General features: G+C 52.3%; 1 protein-coding gene across 6 annotated transcripts in view; it reads left to right on the forward strand.

Moving 5' to 3' along the window:
- Positions 1–644: 644 nt before the first annotated feature.
- Positions 645–8,539, forward strand: part of LZTS1 (leucine zipper tumor suppressor 1) — a 29,222-nt gene continuing 21,327 nt past the window's right edge. For 3 of the 6 annotated variants that reach the window (XM_065659319.1, XM_065659323.1, XM_065659324.1), the window contains exons 1-2: positions 645–1,005; positions 7,939–7,993. The gene's annotated coding sequence lies outside the window, so the exon portion shown is untranslated. Of the gene's footprint in view, positions 1,006–1,502; positions 1,567–7,938; positions 7,994–8,539 lie in introns of all 6 variants that reach the window. The other 3 variants (XM_065659320.1, XM_065659322.1, XM_065659321.1) reach the window with 3 other exon arrangements.

Raw genomic sequence — 8,539 nt, forward strand, 5'->3', positions numbered from 1 at the left:
ATCTGCCTCTGTTAACACTTGCTTGACAGCTCTGTTGCCTCTGCACCCCAAGTAGCTGAAGCAGCTCTGCAGGTACTGTACCTCAGTTTCCCCATCTGCACTTAGGATGGCTCTGGCCATGGCCTCAGCGATTTGGTTCCCTGTGGTCAGAGGCCTGGGTAACACGTCCTTGTTCCTGCTGGGAGGACTAGCTGTGGCATTAGCTAGACACACCCGGGCCTATCCCAAATTGGGGAGAGAGACTTCTGACAGAGGGCCTCCAGGGACAGGCCAAGGGGAATGGCTTTAACCTGCCCAAGGGGAGACTGAGATGAGCTCTTAGGCAGAAGCTCTTCCCTGTGAGGGTGCTGAGGCGCTGGCACAGGGTGCCCAGAGAAGCTGTGGCTGCCCCATCCCTGGCAGTGCTCAAGGCCAGGTTGGACACAGGGGCTTGGAGCAAGCTGCTCCAGTGGAAGGGGTCCCTGCCCGTGGCAGGGGTTTGGAACTGAATGACCTTTAAGGTCCCTTTGAACCTAAGCTAGTCTATGATTCCAAGGTTCTATGATACTGGAGACTCGGATTCATGTCCCTGCTCTAAATCAAGCCAAACAGGAACTTCAGCCCAGGCCTTTTCCGGCCGTGTGAGCTTCCTGGCTGATGGCTGCTTTCCCCTGGCTCTCTCCTCTTTCCCCGAAGTGCTTTCCAAGGCGCTGGCACGATCCCAGCGCCGGATAGGAGCGGCCGCACCGGTGCGCCAGACGCCTCGGGCCCCTTCGCCCGGCCCTCAGCCCTGCACCGTCCCACCGATCCCCGGCGGGGCTGCGGCCATCCCGGGGGATACCAGCGGAGCCAGGACACCCCGCGGGCCGGGACACAAAGGCCGGGGGCTGCGGCGGGGCGGGCGTGGGGCTCCAGGCTCCTCCTCCTCCGCGCCGGGGATGCTGCTGCCGGGCGGGCATCGGGAACCACGCGGAGCTCCGCGCCGCCGCGGAGAGGAGGAGGAGGAGGAAGCAGCAGACACCCGAGGTGGGAGAAGCCCCGCGGCTGCGGACGGAGGGGATGAGGGAAATGGGGGGGGATCAGCCCCGGGAATCCGTCCTCGGGACAGAGAGGGGGCACGGGACTGCGCTGCGCGGCCGGGATCCCCAGCCTGCGACGGCAGCGCGTCGGTTTGGGGTTAAACGCGCTCCGGGTTAACCCCAAATCCTGGGTTGGGATGCTCAGTACGGTACCGGCCCGACGCCGCGGTGGCAGCGTGCTCGGATTGGGCATAACATATTACAGCTGGCCGGAACAGCGGGTTAAACGGAGCGCATCCCTCTGCCAGGTTAGAGCCTCCTGCGGCTCCCACGGGGCTCAGCTCCGGCTCTTCACTTCCCTCGAAAGTCTGGAAAACAACTTTCCAAGACAAGGAGAAAATTTTGCCTGTTTGGCAGCTTGGTTCAGGCTGCTGTGGTCACACAGCCCCAAAACTCTCTGGGAAGAGAAAGAGCAAGCAGATGCCTTTGGTTTGTTGTCTTCAGATGGAGCCACCCTCGGGAGAAGGGACTGCCTGCCCACCGTGGAAATTATTTGCTGGTAGCTCCTGTGAGTGTGGGGTAGAAGGGACAATGGGGGGTGGGAAGAGACTTTGCAAGCTCAGAGGCTGGGGTTTGCATGGGCATCAGTTCTGGGTGCAAATACTGGTTGTATCTGGATGCGGGTTTCACTGCTTGTTAGTGCACAGCCAGGTATAGCTGGAAGAGGTTTAACCATCCTTTGGGTGCCTGCAGTCATGGCCAGGCAGGTCTGTCAAGGCTTTCCTTGCAGTGTGCATGGCCAGGAGGTCACTGCTGACCAGAGGAACACTCTTGGGTGCTCTGGTCCTGGAAAGCCAGGGATTAACCTCTGCTTTAGGAGCAGTGCTGGAGGGTGACTGGAGCAGTAGCCACCTCTGGGCTGTTACTTCTCACTCTGCTGACAGTCGGTGCCAGATCCACACAGCCTGGCAGCTGCCAGTTCCAGTGGGAATGAGCATGGAACCGGGGCCCAAGCTCACTGCCCGATGCTCCCTTCTGTGCTCAGCCAGCTGAGCCACAGGTTCAGGTTTCCCAGTGGCATGGCAGGAGGGTTCCACATGCAGAGGTTGACTCACGATTGTGGGAGAGCCCTGACAGCTCCCATTTAGACCCTCCAGCACCACTGTGCCCACATACCTCAAACTCAGCTGCAGTGGTGGTACCTCAGCATCCCTGCCATAAACCCCTTTCTCTCCAGGGAGTTTGCATTTGATTTCCTGTTGTCCCCTTTTGCTAACGCCCCCCTGGCCCCTTCCAGCAGTGCCAGGCCCCAGATACCCCTCAGCCATGGCTACCCCAGCAGAGCTGCACTGAGGAGGGATTTCTCCCTTTCCTGTGTTCACAAGTGAGCTGAGGCCTGTGACCTCATTACACGTGTGACTCAGTGTGCTCACCACAGAGGGACCAACACCTGACCTGTTTTTCTAAGCAGGCTTGCGTTTCCACAGTAATGACTGTGATTGTCAAAATTCTTCCTGAGAGCTTGTTTTCCTCACTGGAAATATGTGGAACATGATCACAGAGGAAAAATGTCCTTGTTAGTCTCCACTTTCTGTCTTCCTGATGCCATCACTCCAGGCACTGATGAATTTCCCTTTGAAATTATTGCTTGGCCCCAGCCTCCCACACCAGCATGCACTGTCATACACCATCTCCAGAGGCCCTCTGCATCACATCAACCTACTCAGCTCACACCTACACCCACAACCAGGCTTTTCTAAGGGTCCGTAGACACCACCCCCATCCCCCTCCGTTAGCCATTCTGCAGCATCACCTGTACAATTAATCAAAGGGCCATCAATCAGTGGGACAAAGAACTGTAAGTACAAAATTAGCTGTGGGGGTAATTAATGGCAGCTGCAAAAGCGCACTTGGGAGCACAGTCGGTACAGGAGATCCTCTCAGCTCCCTGCTAGGCCTCCTGCCACAGCCCTGTGGCTCACACATGCTTGAGGGGCAGCTCCTGCACCTTCAGAGCCCCTGGCTGCTCTGGTGTCCCTCCTGCTCCCTGCTGACCCCCTCCTCTTGGCACCACAGGGTGCTAAATTGGTTTTCAGTCACTGTTTTCCACCCACCCCTTAGTCACTTCTTCCCTTCCAGGCAGTGCTGTGGAGTGGTGGGAGGCAAATGAATGAGAAATTCAGGCAGGAAAATGAGATTTCAGAAAAAGCCAGCTCTGCTGTGAGCCACCGAGACAGGCGCTGGGACTTCCAGGGCAGGTTTCCTCACTTGAGGGTGCATAGAACAGACCTTCACCCCAGGCTTGGGCAGAGGGACCATGGCACTGGAGGAGGGGGAAAGTCAAGCTCTTGTAGACGCTCCACTGCAGAGCAGGACCAGGCAGAGACAGGGATGCATTCCCAGCGAGCTGCTGCTCTCCCATTCCGTGCCTCTTGCAGCTCTGGCTCTGATGATATCCCTTGCCCTAAATCACAATTTTTCTCCCTCTTTGAAAGCCTCTGTTTTGCTGCGGGCAGGTACAGTCATGCTCAGCACAAGCTTAGGTGAGGCATCTGCGGCATGCAGAGGTGGGCAGCCGCAGAGCAGCCTCTCTTGGTGTGATCCAGGTCGGGGCTGGATCACATACCTGCTTTCCTTGAGACCATTCAAAATCCTGTTCCCATCTCCAACAGCAGTGAGCTCCAGGCTCACTCACTGGGACTCTCAGTCACCCACAGACATCCCAGCAGAGCTCAGAGCCTGCAGTGCAAGGTGCTGCGTGGACAAGTGCGAAAAGATAGTATCACTGCAGCCATTACAGGAAACTGGTGCTATAATTGCTTCTCAAACAACACAGGCTGGCAGAGACAGGACCGTGTCCCTGTACTGCTTGAGAACGGAGCCACACAACCTGCCCATGCCCTGCACCATAAGGAACAGGTTCTTAATCCTCCAGTACTTAGAAAAAGCTTAGCACTGATGGGAAACCTGGAGGGTTTTTTTTCCCCTCATCCCTCTAACCACTGACTTGCAGGGGTGGTTATAAATATTTCTCTTGAGATGTCTTAAAAATCCCTCCCCTCTCCCCCTGCAGTTTATTTGATGTGTTTTTTTATGCGTTTACCATCTGTCCTTGGGTTTGCTGTCATGGGTTTTCCAGACCTGTACAGAAAGCTTCCCTGTGGAAGGGGTAAGATACAGGGAAGAGGCACAGAGCACTCACGGAGAGCAGTGGTGAAGGCGTGCTGCAGGACCTAAGTGGATTGTTGCCATTAGAGATTAGTTAAAACTAGCAGGAAATGTACAAAGATTTGGCACATAGAATCGTAGAATCATAGGGTTGGAAAAGACCTTAAGATCATCCAGTTCCAACCCCCTCCCATGGGCAGGGACACCTCACACTAAACCATCCCACCCAAGGCTCTGTCCAGCCCAGCCTTGAACACCACCATGGATGGAGCGTTCACAGCTTCTTTGGGCAACCCATTCCAGTGCCTCACCACCCTCACAGTAAAGAGCTTCATCCTTATATCCAATCTAAACATCTCCTGTTTAAGTTTGAACCCATTACCCTTTGTCCTATCACTACGGTCCCTAATGAAGAGTCCCCCCCCAGCATCCCTATAGGCCACCTTCAGATACTGGAAGGCTGCTATGAGGTCTCCACGCAGCTTCTCTTCTCCAGGCTGAACAGCCCCAACTTCCTCAGCCTGTCTTCATACAGGAGGTGCTCCAGTCCCCTGGTCATCCTCATGGCTCTCCTCTGGACTTGTTCCAACAGTTCCATGTCCTTTTGCTGAGGACAGCAGAACTGTACACTGTACTCCAAATGAGGTCTCACGAGAGCAGAGGGGCAGGAGCACCTCCTTCGACCTGCTGGTCACGCTCCTTTTGATGCAGCCCAGGATACAGTTGGCTTGAGTTTTCAAATGTGATGGACAGTGTTTTAGCAACTTCGTTTGCCAGCTCCTTCAGGACTTGTGGATGGATTTCATCAGGTCCCATGGACTTGTTCAGATTCTTAAGATGGTCTCAGACCTGATCCTCTCCTACAGTGGGCCTAAGGTCTTCATTCTCACAGTCCCTGCATCTGCCTTTCAAGACTTGGGTGGTGTGGTCTCAGCATTTGCAGTGAAGACTGAGGCAGAGAAGTCATTAAGAACCTCTGCCTTCTCCAAATCCAGGGTAGCCAGTTCTGATAGCTTCTGGAGGGGGCCTGCATTGTCCCCAGTCTGTCTTTTATTCGCTACATACCTATAGAATCCCTTCCTGTTATCTTTCACATACCTAGCCAAGTTTACTTCTAACTGGACGTTGGCTTTTCCTAACCTGGTCCCTAGTTTTCCGGACAGCATCCCTGTATTCTTCCCAGGCCACCTGTCTTTGCTTCCACCTTTCATAAGCCTCTTCGTTCCCTCTAAGTTTCCTCCGCAGCTCCTTATCCATCCATGGAAGTCTCCTGGCCCTCCTGCCGCACTTCCTTCTAGTTAGGACGCAACACTCCTGAGCTTGTAGCAGGTGATCCTTGAATATCAGCCAACAGTCTTGGCCCCCCCTGCCCTCCAGGGCTATATCCCATGGGTCACAAAGTCTTTCCTACACAGACTGTTTGCTACCATTGTGGTTTCGTGCTTGCTCACTAATTAAAAGCTCCCAAATGAGCAGGGAAGCTTGACAAATTGTTTCTAGGAAGTCCTGAATGTGCACACAGGGCCACTGCCTGGTCTGGAGAGCAGAATCTGGGGGAAAGGGACATCCTGTTGCACAAGCAGAGCTAGGATCTCTCCAGAGCTGCAGGAGCAAATGCCAACCTTGCATTGCTTTGCAACCAGGTCCTTTCCAGAGCAGCATTCTGGTTCAGACCTTCCACCTCCTCACAAGTTTTTCTCCTGAGCTAAAAGATCTCTATTTATCTCCTCAGCAGCGTAAGGCCTCTGTGAAAGCTGGCTCCTTCCAGTAGAGGGTAGCAATGAAGAGTTTTATTCATTGTTCAAAAAGCCTCATCTCCTGAGCCTCTGATTTTTGGAGCAGAGCATCTCTTCCCATGGGACACTGGCAGAGAGCCAGAGAAGCTGCAGCTCAGCACTTACCTCCCTCTTGCTGAAAGAGTAAAAGCCTCCCAAAGGTCTCTCTTGACGTTGTGCAGTGACACAGAGCTGTTTGCCACGAGTGGTATTTTAGATATTAGGAACAAATCTTCACTATGATTGTGGTAAGACACTGGCGCAGGTTGCCCAGAGAAGCTGTGGCTGCCCCATCCCTGGCAGTGTCCAAGGCCAGGTTTGACACAGGGGCATGGAGCAAGTGCTCTATTGGAAGATGTCCCTGCCTGTGGCAGGGTGTTGGAATTGGATGAGCTTTAAGCTCCCTTCCAACTCAAACCATTACATGATCCTATGAAGTTTATTGAGATTTCCTAGATGCAGAAGGGATGAATCTGGCCACTTGTCCTATTGCCTAAGCAAAGATAACCTCAGAGAAAATCTCAGGTAAAATCTGATTCTATCTCAGATTGCAAGTTGGAATGTTTAGGTATTTAATTGCCTTGGAGCAAGACATCAGCCAGAACTGTCTTGACATGCTCCTTTGAAATGCAAGTGCCTGTTTTTTATATATTTTTTAAAACACAATTAAATGACATCTCTGTGAGCCAGTTACGGATGTTCTCCTTTAAAGGTTAATTGGATATTCCTTGCAACTTTGATGTACATTTCTTTTTGGAGAGAACTGCTCTATTTGGCAGCCAGGTATTAAAGGGGTGGTTTTCACAATGGGCCAAGTTTGAAAAGGAAAAAAGGAGGAGGAAAATAGGAAGCAAAAACTGAATTTGCGTTTTGGTTTTTTGTTTCTGTGGCTGCTGCACTGAAGCCTGATTGAGCAGAGCAGGGACAGGGACATGTAGCATGCTGGAAAGCAAGAGAGAGAGTTGAAGGATGAAAAGACAGCAGCAGCGCAGCAGATGCTTTTCACAGCAAGGGCTGAGATTGGCTTCTGATCAGCATGCAGAAGTTGCCTTTTTTCAGCTCCCACTTGGCTGAACATCATGCAGGGTACAAAAATACCCAGCATTTAGACAAACCACAGCATAACTGGTATCACAATGAAAGGCAGCACATGAATAATGCACGTCTTGTGGAGTCAGATGTTATGAAGCCAAGCATAGACTTGACATGGAGAAGTTGAGTTTACTGGAAGATCTTCAGGTCCTACCTCAGAGAAATTCTTTCTCTGATACTTGCAGCCTTACTGCTAAGGACTGAGATTGAGGGTTTTCAGCTGCTGCCAGGGTCAGTTATTTCCTCTCAGGTTTCTTAGGGAAGCGGCCAAATCTTCCCACTGCAGCAGGCCTATAACTTCAGGAGTATGTCTCAAGAGACCCAGCTCTAGCTTAACCTCACGTCCTCAGCTGCCTGGCCAGCACCAAGAGCAAGGGAGAGCAAGCGGTGGGGCAGTGCACTGTGGCAGTGCTGATGTTGCGCATGAATCCATCAAAGCTGAGAGAGAAGCAGCACAGATTTGTTTTATGATCCCCAGATATAACAACGAGGTGCCAAAAGGCTAGAGGGGGTGAAGGACCCAGCAAAGCCTCTTAAGCACTTTAGAGGGCAGCCATGGCTAGCAGGAGCATGGGAGGGAATGGTGCTGTGCTCCTGGCTGCTTCCCAACCACTTGGGAGAGGAGGAGAGAAAATAAAAGGCAAGAAGACTGCAAATAGAGCCTTGTCTCTATGGCAGCCTGCAGCTCCACTTCTAAATTTTCCCTGTGCGTGAAAAGGATGCTTTTCCCATGTGCTGGTGTGGGGGTTTTGAAGCTTTAGCCTAAAGAAAGAGCTTTAGTCCAGGTATTTCCTGGAGGTTGGTGAAGGACTGGCTTGTAGAAGAAACTCTTGATGCTTCCATCTTGTCATAATCTGAGAAGAAATGTGCTTACTGTCACTTGTTGCTGTTTTATTCATAATTAGGGAGACAGAAGAACACACATGCAAAGCCTGCGGAAGCGGAAAGCTGGGAGAAAAGGTATTTCGGGCTTATCTCAAGTTACATGAAGTTGTTTATAGGTGGACAGGCAAACCCTTTCCATCAATTAGACCCTGGAGAATGCACATGAGGGATGTGTAGACACCAAACCTCGCCAGTCTGGCTCGTAACAGGGGCTACTGCTAACAATTAGACCTTGCTGCATCAGTGCTGCACAGGCAGAGATAGAAGGGCAACACCTTCCCAACCATGCTCAGAAGCACCTGAAAGATGTACAGAGCTCCTGAGCTGCCTAATCCAAGCCAGTACCTTGCAACTAGCTCTTTTGGATGCCCACCCCACCCCAAACCCTGGCAGATTGTATTTTACAGGGTTGGAAATAGATGCGCGAGAAGGGACCTCGCAGATCCCAAGTGAAAACCGTGCTCAGCTGTCACCCACCCTGGCACCAGCTGCAAGCTCCAGACAATTCCCAAAATAACTAATCCGTGGTGGGGATGTGAGGGCCCAATCACACTCCTCTGAGGGAAGGAATGGTTGTTTTTCATCTGCCAGCCTCACAGGGATGGAACAGTACGGATAGTA

Source organism: Lathamus discolor, chromosome 22 (genome assembly GCF_037157495.1).
Source record: "Lathamus discolor isolate bLatDis1 chromosome 22, bLatDis1.hap1, whole genome shotgun sequence".
Classification (NCBI taxonomy): domain Eukaryota; kingdom Metazoa; phylum Chordata; class Aves; order Psittaciformes; family Psittacidae; genus Lathamus; species Lathamus discolor.